We start from the raw sequence: 18,405 nt of genomic DNA on the forward strand, positions 1-18,405 counted from the left end.
TATGGAAAAGCTATGAAATAAGTTGTAATCAAGAGATGACACTTCATTGGCAAAGAAGCAGAAGAGTTTTACACCCAATGCCCATATTGCTCAGGAGGTTCAAGTTACACTTGCCCAGAACCTATTATTGAATCACAGACTTAGAATCAATATGGGAAGCAGATTAACTAAATTACAACAATTGGCACCAAGGCTTAATCTCTTCACAGACCAGGTAAATCTTCTAATCTATGACCATATACTTTATCCTTATGTATTTACTGAGCAAAAGAATAAACAGATTTCTTGTTACAAATTATTATAAAAGAGACTGGACAAGTGAAAAGGGATGATTGAGCTCCTAAGCTTTCCCATGGATGAAATCAAACAAACCTAAAGCATAGGGAAGTATGAATGCTGTTGAAATAGCATGTTCAAAAATCTTAATATAAAGTCTGGCATGTAATGATAGGTAGCCATTTTTATTAATCACGATGCCGGGAAGGATACTGAAAGAAAAGCATTGGAAACTCCATGATGTTACAAATTTTCCTCAAGCCCAAACCATTATAAGCTAGTGGGCCTCTGTCCAGCTCTCAGCTCCAGAATACATTATTTAGACTAGTCAGTGTTTGCTACCAGGTGTTAATTTTTAAAATTAGTTGTCAAGATTTTAAAATTGCAATTTTCTGCATTAAAATTTGGATTCCTAATATTCCTTTAAAAATCAGAACGTCTGGCACACTTCAGCTGAATCTGAGAATGTCTATAGTGTTTAGTCTTTAGACAGAATATACCAGCATAATGGCCATCTTCCCATCTTCCCTCAGCCCTTTTTATTTCTTTCCTTTTTTTTTTTTTTTTTTTTGAGACATAGGCTCTCTTCGTCATCCAGGCTGGAGTGCAGTGGCACAATCTCGGCTCGCTGCAACCTCTGCCTCCCGGGTTCAAGTGATTCTCCTGTCTCAGTCTCGCAAGTAGCTGGGATTACAGATGCCTGCCACCAAGCCTGGCTAATTTTTTTATTTTTTATTTTTAGTAGAGACAGGGTTTTGCCGTGTTGTCCAGGGTTGTCTCAAACTCCTGACCTCAGGTGATCCACCCACCTTGGCCTCCCAAAGTGCTGTGATTACAGGCATGAGCCAGTGCACGTGGCCAGCTCTTCCCATTTCTAAGCCAAACATCAAAAGCCAGGCTAATCCTTTAATATTTGTGATTTGGAGATGGAATTCAAATACACATCCACATTTTATATATTTAAATATTTAAGTTATAAACCAAGCCAACAAGCTGTTATATAAAATATATTTTATCCTTCTACCTTGACAAATACATCTTCATAATTGCCCAGAAGGCTAAGTTCAAATTTGTGATTCTCAAAGTTCTGGGGTGGCACATGGTGCCAGAGGAGGAGACCATCTTCACACTGTGGTTTTCACTCCTGCTTGTTCATCCCTGCTCTCTCCCAGAAACCCCAGTCTACTTGTACTACAAGTTCTGTCCATTGCCATGAAGGACCCCATGCCTGCTCCTCAGGTCTGGGGGTCATCATGTGGGAAGAGGGTGCAGTCTCCAACATTAGGAGGATAAATCTAGAAAAGAGGCTCACACAAGTCATTGAAGCAATTCAAACCCATTTGGGGGAGAACTTTGGGGTTCAGGGCTTGTGAAATGGGGTTTTGGAGCAGGCTCCCAATGGCATGTCCCCTGGACTCTGCAGCTTCTTCACGGTGGGGAGAGGCGGAGCTGGAGGAGGGCCAGAAAGTGTTGTTCTGTGCTCAGGATGAAAGCCAAAAGGCAGTACTGTGGATGACCATTCATGAAATGTGTTCCATTGTTTTCTTATGGTTGCCTCAAGATGAAAATGTTATTCTTGAAATTCAAGTTTCTATAAAAAATGATGACATGAAAAATAATGTGATGGGTTTTAAGAAAGCAGAAAGGGCTTAGTTCTTGGAGATTATTTTACCCATTTATGTCACATGCCTAGGATGTGCAGGTGTTGGAGTTTAAGGCCTTTGGTTAGCCATCTTCCTCCTGTTCATATTGCAGTGCTGTGTTTATGTTACATAGTAGCCGTTCATGAAAATTGTTTGTCTTAATGCCAGAGTATGAGTTTTATGGAAAACTCATTAAATTATTTCAATTGAAAGAAGAAGGAAATTAGCAAAGTTTCATCTAAAGAGCCTTTTAAGAAAATGCCCTTAAAATAGTGATTCTCTTTCTGCTTTCAGGATCCTATCACTCTTAAAAATTATTGAGAATCTAAAAGAGCATTTACTTATATGGCTTATGTCTACATTTACTATAATCAAAATTTAAAATGAGAAATAGAAAAAGTATGTATTAGTGTATTCAAATTAAAACTTAATTCTATTTATGAAAATAACTTTCAAAACAAAAAAATTATGTGGCATTGATTGTTTTACACTTTTGCAAATGTCTTTGATATCTGACTTCACAGAAAGTTGAATTCTCATGTGTATTTTTGCATCAGTCTTTTACAATAGGTGGTTTTAGTAAAGGTTATGAAGAACCTTCAGCCTTACACGGATAATATTAGGTGGAAAAAGGAGAAGCATTATAGTAGACGTTTTTAGGTAGTTTTAGTCAGTCTCTGGCACTACACCAAAACTTGAGAAATGATTGGTTTTGAAAGGCTAGTTGCAGTGTGGAATCATAACAATGCACTTTTTATGTTCCGTTACTTCAGAGTACATTGAGATCTCAGGCACTTTGGATTATTCTTTAATCCATGCATTATTTTGTGACATCATATGTTGGTCATTGGAAAATATTGGTCCATTGGGTTATGCTGGTATATTAATACACAGTATCAAAAATCATACTCATTTCTGAGGGCTCTGCTCTGTTCCTTTGGTCTATATCTCTGTTTTGGTACCAGTACCATGCTGTTTTCATTACTGTAGCCTTATAGGATAGTTTGAAGTCAGGTAGCATGATGCCTCCAGCTTTGTTTTTTTGGCTTAGGATTGACTTGGCAATGTGGGCTCTTTTTTGGTTACATATGAACTTTAGTTTTTTCCACTTCTGTGAAGAAAGTCATTGGTAGCTTGATGGGGATGGCATTGAATCTATAAATTACCTTGGGTAGTATGGTCATTTTCAAGATATTGATTCTTCCTATCCATGAGCATGGAATGTTCTTGCATTTATTTGTGTCCTCTTTTTTTTTTTTTGTTGAGCAGTGGTTTGTAGTTCTCCTTGAAGAGGTCCTTCACATTCCTTGTAAGTTGGATTCCTAGGCATTTTATTCTCTTTGAAGCAATTGTGAACGAGAGTTCACTCATTATTTGGCTCTCTGTTTCTCTGTTATTGGTGTATAAGAATGCTTGTGATTTTTGTACGTTGATTTTGTATCCTGAGACTTTGCTGAAGTTGCTTATCAGCTTAAGGAAATTTTGGGCTGAGACGATGGGGTTTTCTAGATATACAGTCATGTCGTCTGCACACATCTACAACCATCTGATCTTTGACAACCCTGAGAAAAACAAGAAATGGGGAAAGGATTCCCTATTTAATAAATGGTGCTGGGAAAATTTGCTAGCCATATATTGTAGAAAGCTGAAACTGGATCCCTTACTTACACCTTACACAAAAATTAATTCAAGATGGATTAAAGACTTAAGTTAGACCTAAAACCATAAAAACCCTAGAAGAACACCTAGGCAATACGATTCAGGACATAGGCATGGGCAAGGACTTCGTGTCTAAAACACCAAAAGCAACGGCAACAAAAGTCAAAATTGACAAATGGGATCTAATTAAACTAAAGAGCTTCTGCACAGTAAAAGAAACTACCATCAGAGTGAACAGGCAACCTACAGAATGGGAAAAAAATTTTGCAATTTACTCATCTGACAAAGGGCTAATATCCAGAATCTACGAAAAACTCAAAACAAATTTACAAGAAAAAAACATCCCCATCAAAAAGTGGGCAAAGGATGTGAACAGACACTTCTCAAAAGAAAACATTTATATAGCCAACAGACACATGAAAAAATGCTCATCATCACTGGCCATCACAGAAATGCAAATCAAAACCACAATGAGATACCATCTGACACGAGTTAGAATGGCGATCATTAAAACGTCAGGAAACAGGTGCTGGAGAGGATGTGGAGAAATAGGAACACTTTTACCCTGTTGGTGGGACTGTAAACTAGTTCAACCATTGTGGAAGACAGTGTGGTGATTCCTCAAGGATCTAGAACTAGAAATACCATTTGACCCAGCCATCCCATTACTGGGTATATACCCAAAGGATTATAAGCCATGCTGCTATAAAGACACATGCATGTGTATGTTTGTTGCAGCACTAATCACAATAGCAAAGACTTGGAACCAACCCAGATGTCCATCAATGACAGACTGGATTAGGAAAATGTGGCACATACACACCATGGAATACTGTGCAGCCACAAAAAAGGATGAGTTCATGTCCTTTGTAGGGACATGGATGCAGCTGGAAACCATCGTTCTCAGCAAACTATCGCAAGAACAGGAAACCAAACACGGCATGTTCTCACTCATAGCGGGAAATTGAGCAATGAGAACACTTGGACACAGGAAGGGGAACATCACACATCAGGGCCTGTTGTGGGGTGGGGGAGGGGGGAGGGATAGCATTAGGAGATATACCTAGTGTAAATGACGAGTTAATGGGTGCAGCACACCAATATGACACTATTCATATGTAACACACCTGCACATTGTGCACATGTACCCTAGAACTTAAAGTGTAATAAAAAAAAGAGAAAAGGAGAAGGGGTAGGAATTGGTCTTTTGAACTAATTATAAGAGGGGAGAGAGCTACTATATGCTGGCAACATTATCTTCATGGTAGTCCATGCACAACCCTGAGAGAGCAGAGGCCCAAGTGAGAGTGAGCTGCCTCATGCTGAAGAAAGGAATATCTCCCCAGGTCTTTCAGGAATCCCACTGACATCTTTGGAAGATAAGAGCCAGGTTGCTCCCTTGGCATGGATATAGGCATTGTCACCAGGACTACTAGCAGGGGCAATACTGAGGCTCCCTCAGGAGGTGGGCAAGGAGGTACTGGATCTCCCATATATAATCATGATAGAGAGCCTGGCTCACAAGCATCTGTGGACCCCTCTTCAGAACCACCAGGAAACTTGGAGTAGCCTGTGTGCCTGTTGCAGGAGAAAGGTAAGTGTGGTAGTCTCCTGTGAGTAGATGAAACAAGATAAAAAAAATCTCAATTATTGATGAAATGTGACCAATTATATGTAGTGGTGTACAGAGGACATTTATTACTTCTATCTATTCTATGACAGTGTCCAGTTCCTCTTTTAGTCTCAGTGGTTCATTGTAAATATGAAATAATATATTGCAGGGACTTGTTTAACCTGTAGAATTCTGAGAAATTTTAAGTAGATCTTGGTACTTTTAAAAAAGTGTATGGATACTTTCAGCCTGGTTAAAGCCCTAATACCTTCAAAGCAATGCTTGCATAAGCAACAATAACAAAATAATTTCCCCATTGCCACATTTCATTATGTTCCCATTCCTCTAATTTTGCACCTACTCCCAATTTTGCTGTGGAGGATCCATTTCATCTACTTTTGATCTCTTGGCATCTATGGCAAAGAGTACTAGCCTTTCAACCCTGAAAGGTTTTCATAAGATTCATCTGAATCTTTGTATCTAAAAAGCATTGAATTGCTTAAGTTCTCACCAATGCTTATCAATGGATATGAGCCGTGACAATACTGGAGCTCCTTCAGTTGGCTTCGTGAGCAGAACTATCAACAATGGGGAACATGAACTGGAGCAGAAGAGGACAGACTGAGATATACCATATGGTGACTGTAGCTGAAAGCCAAATACATGAGTGTACACACATACACACCGGAGGGCTATCAGGAATTCTTGAGGATAAACACATCTCATGAGGGCAGGCGATAGTGTAATCTGGAATCAATGAGGAGCATATTGAAACTATATAAATCCTGCAGGAAAAGATAAAGATAAAATGTTCTACATCAAAAGGAATGCAGCTTAGAAGAAATATAGGATGAGAAAGGACTATAGCAATATGTAATCCCTGACAAAACAGGAAAAAGTAACAAAACCAGATGTTTCAAGACACCCCCACTGTTTATGCATGGAGTTCAAAGACTCCCCAGTTCCATTAAAAGACTCGTCTTTCCTTGAAAAACTATTACTATTGAAATGCTGACCTAATGAAGATATCTACTAGAATATCTCAGAATAAATAACTGAATATTGAATAATGAAACCTGAGTGCATAAGATTAAATGATATTGTAACAACTCAAGATAAGTATGAAAGTTCAATCTAAGGTTCATTCTGCCATAGGAAAAACAAAGCAACTGTTTGGATAATTCAGAAACATGTTTTTTTTTTAACTCAGTAGCAAAGATCTTTAGTAGAGATGAGACCTCTAGACCTCATCTCTACTAGACATTTTAGACATGTATAGTCAGGGTGATAGCCTGAATATACATCTGCATATAAATTTGGGGGTTTTATCATGTATGTAAGTCTGAGTTTTTTATTTTGTTTCATTTTTTTATTTTCAGTTTTGTATTTTTTAATTTTTTTCATTTTTTAAATTTTTATTTTGTTTCATTTATGTAGGTGTCTGTTTTTATGCCAGTGCCATGCTGATTTGCCTACTATAGGTTTATAGTATATTTTGAAGTCTGAACACAGGTATTCCCTTGTGTTTAGAAAGTCAGGTAGTGTGATGCCTTCAGCGTTGTCCTTTTTGCTTAGGGTTGCTTTGACTATTGAAGATATTTTGAGTTCCAGCTAGGCACAGTGGCTCACACCTGTAATCCCAGCACCTGGGGAGGCTCAGGTGGGAGAATCTCTTGAGCTCAGAAGTTTGAGACCAGCTTGGGTAACATAGTGAGACCTCATCTCTACTGAAATTCAAATATAAGTTAGCCAGGTGTGGTGGTGGATGCCTCTAATCCCAGAATACTCGGGGGGCTGAGGTTGGAAGATGGCTTGAGCCTGAGAGGTTGAGGCCTTAGTGAGCCCTGACTATGCCACTCCATTGATATTTTGAGTTCCACATACATTTTACGAGTTTTTCTACGTATGTGAAGAATGCCTTTGGTATTTTGATGGGGATTGCACTAAATCTTTAAATTGCTTTGGGAAGTATCATTTTAATAATACTAGTTCTTCCAATCCGTGTGCTTAGAATATCTTTCTATTTTCATATATCATCTTCAATTAGCATTTTATACTTTTCCTTGTATAGGTCTTTCTCTCTTTTTTTTTTTTTTTTTTTGTTAAATTGACTTGTAGGTATTTTATATTCTTTATAGTTATTGCAAATGATTTATTTTTCAGGTTGTTCACTGTTGGTGTATATAAATGCTACTGATTTTTGTATGTTGATTTTGTATCCTGCAACTTTACTTAATTCGTTTATCAGTTACAAGAGTTTTTTGGTGGAGCCTTTAGGTTTTTGTAAGTATAAGATTATATCATCTGCAAACAAGGCTAATTTGACTTTTTCCTTTCCAATTTAGATGTCCTTTATTTCCTTCTCTTGCCTAATTGCTATGGCTAAGACTTCCCATATTATGTTGAATAAAAGTGGTAAAAGTAGGCATCCATGCTTTGTTCCGGACCTTAGAGCAAAGACTTTCCATTTTTCTCCATTCAACACAATGTTAGCTGTGGGTTTGTCCTATGAAATCTTTACTATTTTGAGTTGTTTTTCCTTCTATATCTAATTTGTCAAGAGTTTCTATCATAAAGTGATGTTGAATTTTCTCAGACGCTTTTCAGCATCTATTGAAATGATCATATGGTTTTTGTTCTTGCTTCTGTGGATGTTACATATTATTCCTGCATATGGTGTACCATACTTACATTCCTGAAATGAATCCCACTTGATCACGGTGAATGATCTTTTTAATGCATTGTTGAATTTGGTTTGCTAATATTTTGTTCAGGATTTTTACATTTATTTTCACCAGTGATACTGGCCTATAGTTTTCTACTTTTGCTATGCCGTTTTCTGGTCTTGGATCAGGGAAGCTAGCTTCATGGAAAAATTTATGAAGTATTCCCCCCTCTTCAATTTTATTTGAATAATTTGAGTAGAACTAGTACTAGTTCTACATTAAATGTTTGGTAGAATTGATTAATGAAGCCATCAGGGTCTGGGATTTTTTTTTCATGGGAGACAATTTTAAGTACAGCTTCAGTTTTCTTGTTGTTTGTTTGTTGACGTTTTCTATTTCTTCATGGTTCAATCTTGGTAGGTTGTATATGTCCAGGAATTTATCAATTTAGTCTGAGTTTTTGAAATTGTTGGCATGTAGTTGCTCATAATATACTGTAATGAGTATTTGTATTTCTGCAATCTCAGTTTTTATGTCTCCTTTTTGGGTTCTGATATTATTTATTGGGGTCTCTCTTTTTTCTTAGTCTAGCTAAAGGTTTGTCAGTTTTGTTTATTTTTTTAAAAAACGATTTGATCATTTAATCTTCTGTATTGTGAGACCACTTTCACTTATGACTACCCTGGTATATTTGATTTTGTCTTTCTACTAATTTGAGGTTTGGTTTGTTCTTGTATTTCTGGTTCCTTTAAGTACATCATGAAATTTTATTTATGATTTCTTTATTTGAATTCTTTCTACTTTTTCAATGTAAACATTTATTGCTGTAAACTTCCCTCTTAATACTGCTTTTTCTGTATCTCATAGATTTTGGTTTGTGATATCTCCATTTTCTTTGTTTTAAGGAATTTTTACATTTTCTTAATTTTTTAATTCATTCATTGGTTATTCAGGAGCATGTTGTTTAATTTCCATGTATTTGTGTAGTTTTTAACGTTTCTCTTGTTACTTATTTCCAGTAGTAGTCTCTTGGGTTTAGAAAAAAACAAACAACCCCATCAAAAAGTGGGCATAAGGATATGAACAGACACTTCTCAAAAGAAGACATTCATACAGCCAACAGACACATGAAAAAATGCTCATCATCACTCGTCATCAGAGAAATGCAAATCAAAACCACAATGAGATACCATCTCACATCAGTTAGAATGGCAATTATTAAAAAATCAGGAAACAACAGGTGCTGGAGAGGATGTGAAGAAATAGGAACACTGTTGTTGGGACTGTAAACTAGTTCAACCATTATGGAAAACAGTGTGGTGATTCCTCAAGGGTCTAGAACTAGAAATACCATTTGACCCAGCCATCCCATTACTGGGTATATACCCAAAGGATTATAAGTCATGCTGCTATAAAGACACATGCACACGTATGTTTATTGCAGCACTATTCACAATAGCAAAGACTTGGAATCAACCCAAATGTCCATCAGTGACAGACTGGATTAAGAAAATGTGGCATACACACCATGGAATACTATGCAGTCATAAAAAGGATGAGTCTGTGTGCTTTGTAGGGACATGGATGCAGCTGGAAACCATCATTCTCAGCATACTATCGCAAGAACAGAAAACCAAATACCACATGTTCTCACTCAGGTAGGAATTGAACAATGAAATCACTTGGACACAGGAAGGGGATCATCACACACCGGGTCCTATTGTGGGGAGGTTGTAGAGGGGAGGGATAGCATTAGGAGATATACCTAATGTAAATGACGAGTTAATGGATGCAGCATACCAACTTGGCACATGTATACATATGTAACAAACCTGCACGTTGTGCACATGTATCCTAGAACTTAAAGTATAATTTAAAAAAGAAGAAAATGCCTGTTAATTCCAGATAATAAATAAAATTGATCTTCTTGGGTGTTAAAAAAAAAAAAACCTGTAACCTACCACACATTATGGCTCAAGTTGCACTACCTTAAACATGCTCAGAACATTTACATTAGTCTATAGTTAGACAAAATCATGTAACACAAAGCCTACTTTAAAATGAAGTATTGAATATCTCGTGAGTTATTGACTACTGTACTGAAAATGAAAAACAGAATGGTCGTATGAGTACTCAAGTATGATTTCTACTGAACTCATATCACTTTTGCACCATTGTAAAGTCAAAAAATTGTAAGTTGAACCATCATATATCAGGGACTATCTGTACATTACCCATGTCAATGGCAAATAAGACAAAACTAATTTATATTTGCTGTTGAAATGTATTTTTATTCACAAATCTCTCCATCTTGACAGTAGTCACTATTGAATCTCAAGTGCAGCATAAACTGAGAATGCATCTATAATTGTAGGTTGAATTTTGCATGAGCTACAGGAGGCAGCCAGGTGGGGATACCCACTGTTCTGGGGGCAGGAGACACTGGTTTTGATTTTTGCAGTGTTATTAAGATGAAATAGCTGAGGGATTTTTTTTTTTCTTTTTGGAGCCCGGGTTGTGGGGGAGAGAAAGTGTAGGGTGGGAAAGAGATAAGAAGATGGGGGAAAGTGGATGGGGAGCTGATGATAACTTACATTTGTGAAATGAAATTGGAGTTTGATAAATAAAAAATACTGGATTTTATTCAACCAAAAAAAATGGTACCATGTAATAACATTCTAAGGTTTTTTTCATAGACATCTCTAATAGGAAATCTATATTCCTGTGATGTTCTAAGAGAGAATCGTTTTAACTCCTGATTATACCTGCCAATTGACAGAGTATGCTAGAACATTGCCCTAACTTCTGCAGTTGAGTGCACAGCTGGCTAAGGTGCTGGTGTTCAAGTGCAGAACTAATGATCAGCTAGAGGTTGTGAGATCTAGTGTTACCCTGTCTCTCAAATGCTGCAGACTTCTGTATGCTAAGCTTCTTATGTTATCTCTATTTTAAACGGATGGCTGAGTAAACATTTGGGTTTATGGTGTTTCAGGTGGCGCTTTTCTTCTCGTGATTTTCCTAATGTTTACTTCCTACTTTGTTTGATAAGTACTAATTAGTAAAACGTTTATATTCCACATTTTTATGGATTTCATGTTATACTTAAAAAAAGTCTGTCAGGATCATTGGCCATTATAACAGGATTCTTGAGGCCACAAATAATCTTCAACAGTAGAATGGCTGAATAGTTGAAAGGAGGAATCATTTTTTTGTTTTCATTTGAGATAACATTTTTAAATTTTGGTATTTGAATAATATGAAAATCACTAGTCAGAACTTTCCCATTTGGATGTTTTGATTTTGATCGGTAGTTTTCAGCCTTGACAATACATTGATGTCTCCTGGGGAATCATGCTTGATCCCAGTCCCCAGAGATTCTAGTTTAATTAGTCTTGTGTGTGGCCAGGTTATCTGGGTGTTTAAAAGCTTCTCAGGTAATCTAATCTGTGGTCAAGACTAAGAAAATTACTATAGGTAATTTTAGTTCTTAAATTTTGTTCTTAAATTTTGAACAGCTAGGTTAAACTGACCAGTTGGTTCAAACAACCTGTAAGCACATTTTAAATAGTAGAGCAAGTTGTTTTTCTCTGTTGACGAGCTGTGAGATAAAATTTAACTGATGGTCAATTCCAAAAAAAGCTATTTTGTAAAGTGACTAGTTCCTGAGAATTTATTATTCTCAGAACGTAATAACTAGTTTATCATGCAGAATATATTTTAGTTGATGAACTGCTCTTGAAAACAAGACAGAAGTAAATTCAACTGATTCTTGAACAATGTGAGGATTGGGGTGCCTGCTCCCCCCACAGTCGAAAATTCAAGTATAATTTCTGACTCCCCCAAAACCTGACTACTAATGACCCACCTTTGACCAATAGCCTTACCAATAACATAGTCAAATAACACATATTTTTTATGTTATATGAATTATATATTGTATTTTTACAGTAAAGTAAGCTAGAGAAAAGAAAATGTAATTAAGAAAATCATAAGGAACATAAAATATATTTACTATTCACTAAGTAGTTGTGGATTATCATGAAGGCCTTCATCCTCACCATCTTTATACCAACTAGGCTGAGGAGGAGGAGGAAGAGAGACGGGTTGGCCTTATTGTCTCAGGGATGGCAGAGGCAGAAGAAAATCTGCATGTAAGTTAATGCAGTTCAAACCACTGTTGTTCAAGAGTCAGCTATAGATTTTAATGTTTTCAAGTGTGCTAAGAATATTTTATCAGCTTTTTGAGCAGAAGTTTCAATGGATTTTTTTTATTTTCATGAGATCAAAGTGTTATTTCATTTTTTCTCCTAATAAAGATATTTATATTCATCTTCTGTCTCAGAGACTATTTTCCTGAGAATTTTTACCCAAGTTTTAATCTTGATTCAAATTCAGCCATTGTCTAGTTAACTTCAAATTCTGTTTCCAAGGCTACACAGGTTTTTAAATCTTTGCTCTTGGTCAGTGGAAGTTGGTGAAGAAAATAAGATGACTTTAATTCTTTCTGCCACCTCTAGTGATAGAAATTGAATCCCTAGAAATTAGATTTCTATCCAACTAACTTTTCCTTGTTGCTGTGAAAAGTATCATCTTCAGTTGGTCATTCATCCTAGAATCCATTTTTTTTTTACAGATATTTGTATTCAAATTGATTGGTTTGGCTAGTATGGCTTAGATCTACTCTTAATGAGCAAAAGCAAATTTGAAAGCTTTGTATGAGGTTTAGAGGGATAGGAAGCATTCACCACCAGAAAATATTAAAACAAGGGGGCAATTTCTTAAATTGCAGCAAAGGACATGAAGGTTTGGCCAATAGGAAAGTGCTTTTATAGCAACCAACAGGCCAACAAAGTGTAAGGTAATTAGTCTATTGGTCTATAAAAGCTTAGATGAATTTTAACTGTGGCCACATCCCCAAATCCAGATTCTATGGTTCCCTTTTCCCTTAAATATTTAAAAGATTAAAAATTAACATGTAGTAACACATACATTTTGCCTTTTTATTTTTCTCCATTCCCTTCAGTCTAAAAATGTGTTAACCATAATCTATTCCTTCGAAAACAAATATTTATTAAGGCCCCTTACTGCATGACTCTAGGCTCTGGGAATTAATTAGGTACATCAGTGAATTCTGTTAATAAACTATTTTCTAGAGAATTTTTAAAGATATATTTATGGGCTACAAGTGCAGTTTTGCTACAGCAATATATTGCTTCGTGGTACATTTTTATATATAAAATATCAATGAAATTTCTCTTTACTTTTCAGTAGCCAAATTATATAAATATTTATGCATGTTACTTCTCACAACTATTTTTATTCATCCCCAGTGTCTGCCTTTAATAATGTCCCTGTTGAAGTAGCACTCTTATTTGGACCTATTACACATGTTTCCATCTGCAGTCTACAGCCAGATTCATCTTTCTGAAGCTTAGCTCCAGGGATCAGCTCTCTCCTACTCACACATGAGCTCTGGCTTCCCACCAACAGGAAAACTAAAGTCATGCTTTGGCTGCCTCACCAGTTGACTAAAATCTTCCACAACTGGAGCCCAACAACTCTTTCAAATTTACCTTCTCCTAATTCCCTGCACCCTGTACAGGCTGGTGTGTTGTATAGGTCCAAATACATTTAAGTCATCATGTTCTGACTAAGGAAAATAGAAAAACCAAAAGAAAAAAAAATGACTTTTTAAATAAACTGTTTGATTTAGATAAAAGAGTAAATTGTCTAGGCTAATATTTAATCAATGTGCTAAATTAGACAGTTCCATTTATTATCTTATATATAAATACAGTATTATATAATATGCTCATTTTCTCTAATTTCATATTCATAACAATTTTATTCAATATCTTCATCTATCTTTCAGATAAGTCACTCTTGTCACTGTTTTAGTTATTATTTCCACAGTTCACTTCAGTATCAGGTTTAGTATATTTATTTCTACCAAGTTGTTTGAGGTATGGCACATCTTTGGATCTCTTTGTGCTGCTGTTTCAGAAGTTTTATCCTAACGTCTAAGTACCTGTCTGCATATATTAGGGAAGATGGCCGTTTTATTTGCCCTGCGTGTATATTTATGATTTCCATTTCTTTAAAAAAAAGCTTTTGTGTAACAAATGTAGCCCCTCATTATATAAAAGATTTTATAGTCACTGAATATAAGACTATAGCCTCTTTCTGAAAGATACATTTTTAGGAGGAGTAATTTTACATTAGGGCACTATATTAGTCCATTGTCATACTACTATGAAGAAATAGCCAAGACTGGGTAATTTATAAAGGAAAAAGATTTAATTGACTCGGTTCTGCATGGCTGGGGAGGCCTCAGGAAAGTTATAATCATAGCCAAAGGCAAAGGAGAAGCAGGCACCTTCTTCACAGGGTGGCAGGATGGATTGAGCGCTGAGGGTAGGGGGAAGAGCCCCTTATAAAACCATCAAATCCTGTGAGAACTCACTTGCTATCATGAGAACAGCATGGGGGAAGCAATGATTCAGTTACCTCCACGTAGTTTTTCCCTTGACGTGGGGATTATGGGGTTTATGGAGATTACAATTCAAGAAGAGATTTGGGTAGAGAAAGCCTAACCGTGTCAGGCCCTTAGGGTACTGCCCTTCTGATTTCCCAAGGAAGTTTCTGCTTCTGTGGCTTACTTCTTGTATCCCATTGTTAGCTATTGGTGCTCTACCTGTTCATTCATCCCTATAAAACTCAAATACCAACAATTTTCCTATGCTAATATTGTAGTTATTCATATAAACATCCTCTTCCTCTATCAAACCCCAGGGAGTTTGGGTAGGGAGAGGTAATGACTATACTTTATGGATTGTTTTAAAGCATGAATTTGAGAAAGATTTATTGAGCAAATAAATGGATGAATAAATGAGTATATTGGTAAAAACTAATTTATTGCTCATGATTTTTAGAAAAAGAGTCTAGGGAAAAAATATTGATGTGTCAAATATTACATACATTGCCGTATTCAATCATAGTAATCCAAGGAGGTGTTGCTACTGCCATCCTTGTTTTAAAGAGTAATTTGTCCTTAGTGAAATTACATAACTTTTCTGAGGTCACCAGCATGATAAAATCAATCCCAGATTTGCCTATCCCTAGAGTGCATGCTCTTTCTACTGGTCTTTGAGCCTTCATGGTTTCTTTCCCTTGAGTAATCCCCAAAACTCTTAAGGCTCAACATAATGTCTATAGCTTCAAAATTTCCTAGAGACTCCTTGTTTCACAGGTAAAGTAAGCTGTAGACCTGGTACAGATCTATTGATACAAAAACATGTACGATTTACTGTTACATATGAGCCGCCTAAAGAAACCCAGATGGATATTTCACAGCATCTAATTCTATTAAATGGATTGCAGAAGAGTTAGGGTATGACAGTTTTAGAGATGTTGCATTTTTATAAAAATAGAAGCCTTAGGACAAGAGAACTGCTATAATATGCCAAGTCTTTGGTGTATACTTCAGATGAAAGCAATTTATAATAAAATTTGAAAATGCTTCTGAGAAAATGTCAAAAAATAGTCTTCTAAAGACTACTTCGTTCAGATACTAGCCTTTGAACATCTACCGTTAGTGTCTGGAGTTTCAGAAATATTATTGATGCCCCTTCTCCCCTGGCAGTAAATATCCATGAGATAATTTAATGGGGATGACCAGTGGATGAGTTTGCTGTTATCCTAGATGTAGCAACTGGAAGTTACACCAGATAATGATGTCCATTCTGCCTTGCCCAGCACAGTTCTGTAATGCACTCTCATTCTTCCCAAGTTTGAGAGTGGTGCTTGCACCTCTAAAGGCTTACTTCTCACAAGTGGCTGCCAAAACGAAAGATTTTTGCTGCTTTTATCAAACTAGTTACCTATCCTGGCCTGAGAATGAGTCCTTGCTGAGAAATGCCAGAGGCTTGTCAGTCCACAATGAGCTCACTTTTCTGGCTTACTGCATTTTTGTCTTTTGCTAAAATGCAAATGACCCTAAAAGAGGTCACTTTAAAATGTGTCTGCCAGTGATCTCTCTCAGCCAAGATTGCAAAATTTTATGCTTTGTGCCAACTCTAAAAGTGGCTATGGTTGTCAAGAGTGCTCCATTAGGAAGAATGATGGGGCCACACCTCAGCTCAACAGGAGAGATTAGAGTGATGGATTCGAGATGCCCACCTGGGCACAGGATGACTGGTGGTCTTGGTGGCCTATGTACCAGGCATTTATGGGTCCTGATTGAGTGAGTGAGGGAGGTGATCATACCTTTTCTAAAACCAGGGTGGAGGAGGAGAAAATGAGAAACTTTGGCATGATAAAAATGTTCTGGAGCTAGATAATGGTGATGGTACATGTGCTGTGACTGTGCCACATGCCACTGAATTCTACAGATTAAAATTTGTTTTCAAATTAGATTCACTCAGAATATAAATTTTAATTCATATGTGTAGACAAAGTCATTTCTACCAAGGGCCAAATGAATACCATATATATATACATATATATATATATGGAGATATTGGAGAGAGTAGTAAAAAGGTTAAAAGCACAGTTCAATTTGTTAGATTTGCCTAGAACGCAGGCTCTGCCACTCAGTGACCTGAGGGAAGGTAAACAACCTCAGTAGTCCTTCTCTGTAAAGTAGCAATAATCCTAATGCCTCCCTTGCAGGGTGGTTCTGGGATGTTTTGAGAGATTTTGTCTAAAATGTGCAGAACAGCTTGGCACTTAGTATGCATCCAATAAGCAACAGATGCTAATATAAAATGAAAGCATGAAAGGTTGGACACAGGGAGAGACATGAAGTCAGGCTGTGTAGCATGGCAAAGCAAATGCCCTGAGGAAGGAGGGTGAGTGTGGTGGAGGTGAGAGAAGTGAGTACCAGAATTAAAGGTTACAAGCATTTATAAATACAAGTTGAGATCTGCCCATACTAAGAAACAAGAAGTGTGCTGAACAGTATTTTGCCCTACATCTGAGGCATCACTCTGTGCTTTGGGAATGTTGATCAACTTAAGCTTTTCTCTCCATGAGAAGGAAAAGCAGCCTTCTCTGACCTGGTAAAGTTAATGGACTTCAGGTAAAGCAAAGGCCAGGTGAGAATGAAGTTGAGACAATATTACTTTTGCAGAATTTGTGTTCTGCCCAATATCTCACAATATATCTCACAGCCAGGTGAGAATGACTTTGCAAGGAGTAGAATTGGTGAAATTTTCCTGACACACTCTGGCATCTTGGCCCCTAAATGTCAAGTTCCAGGTCAGAACAGAAGCATGTTTACTCAAAAACAAGACCAGGGTGAGGCCTGGCTGCTCCAGCCACTTAGATGTTGAGCATCTGTGATGTGAAGGTCACAGTAGCTTAAAAATTAGTGAGGAAAGACATCCCTGTTGTGTATCAACAAGAATATAAAAGGAAAACAGCCCTTCTACTAAGTTCCTTCATTCCACTAAACCCAATTTTAAGATTGTGTGAAATGATTGCTTTCCCTAACAGAGGGTGAAAGTATTCAATATTCACAAAAGAAAACCGCATCCAGAGAAATGAATCTTTTTGTCATTTTACCGCTTGAATTTCTATAACTCAAAATTGTCTTTGGCGGATGAAACAGAGCTCTGTGAACTTAACTTTATCTGAGGAATTTTTTTCCCTTTGCAGTAAGAAGCCAAAACCACATCAAAAGCACAGCTCCCCAACAGAAGCCTCTAACCTTAGCCTACGATAGACACTTAGACATGTAACCTGAAAAAGAAATCCAAATGTAGACATCAACTTAACTGCTTTCTGTTTTGCAGCTCTCAGACTTCCAAGTTTTTTGAGGAATCTCATGATGTGATATATTGGGCAGAATACAAATGTTGCAAAAGTAATATTGCCTCAACGTCATTTGGACATGGAGTCAAGGATTAGGTCTGCCATTTTGTTTTCACATTGTTTGTGAGTGTGAGTGTTTTCTTTTTGGTTTTGCCAAGGGACCTCAAAACCCTTCTCTTCCTGTTTGGAACTAGGGGGAAGAAAATATGATGGAATTCCCACAGACTTGAGCAAATTTGATCTTCAGCAGCATAATGACAGTCCAGAGGAAAGTCCAATCAAGGCATTTACTGTAAATGACGAGTCTGACACTGCGTTGTTACACACCATAGTAGTGCAAAGTCTTTATTCTTCCCATACTTCAACACTGAATTTTCTAGAGTTTACATTGGTTTAAAGATTTTCAAATAGGATTGCCTATTTTCATGAACACAGAATGGATTACCATTTCATAAATTCTCAATGAGTTTTTAACCTTTAAATATTGTATGTTGTTTTGTAGCTGGGGGATGATAGCACATCATGGGTTGCAGCTACCCTAATTGCTGAACTGGATGAAAGCTAGGTCATTTCTGAAGGGAATGTGTACTGAATGTTAGAGTGTACAGATGAAATAGGTGGTTAAATTGGAGAATGAGGTAGATGATTTGATTACTAAAACTGTTTTAACCAAAACGTAGCCATGTAGATATAGCATTAACTACACACAGTTGTAATTCAGCTTAATGATGACAAA

The 18,405-nt window shown here is 36.8% G+C and overlaps 1 protein-coding gene across 2 annotated transcripts in view; it reads left to right on the forward strand.

The window, feature by feature from the left end:
• The window catches only part of LOC139361494 (lysine-specific demethylase PHF2-like), a 38,223-nt gene extending 20,243 nt beyond the window's left edge, over nt 1-17,980 (forward strand). For both annotated transcript variants that reach the window (XR_011619042.1, XR_011619043.1), the window contains exon 4: nt 17,864-17,980. The gene's annotated coding sequence lies outside the window, so the exon portion shown is untranslated. The remainder of the gene's footprint in view (nt 1-17,863) is intronic.
• Nucleotides 17,981-18,405: the final 425 nt, after the last annotated feature.

Source organism: Macaca nemestrina, unplaced genomic scaffold (assembly GCF_043159975.1).
Source record: "Macaca nemestrina isolate mMacNem1 unplaced genomic scaffold, mMacNem.hap1 Scaffold_53, whole genome shotgun sequence".
Taxonomy (NCBI): domain Eukaryota; kingdom Metazoa; phylum Chordata; class Mammalia; order Primates; family Cercopithecidae; genus Macaca; species Macaca nemestrina.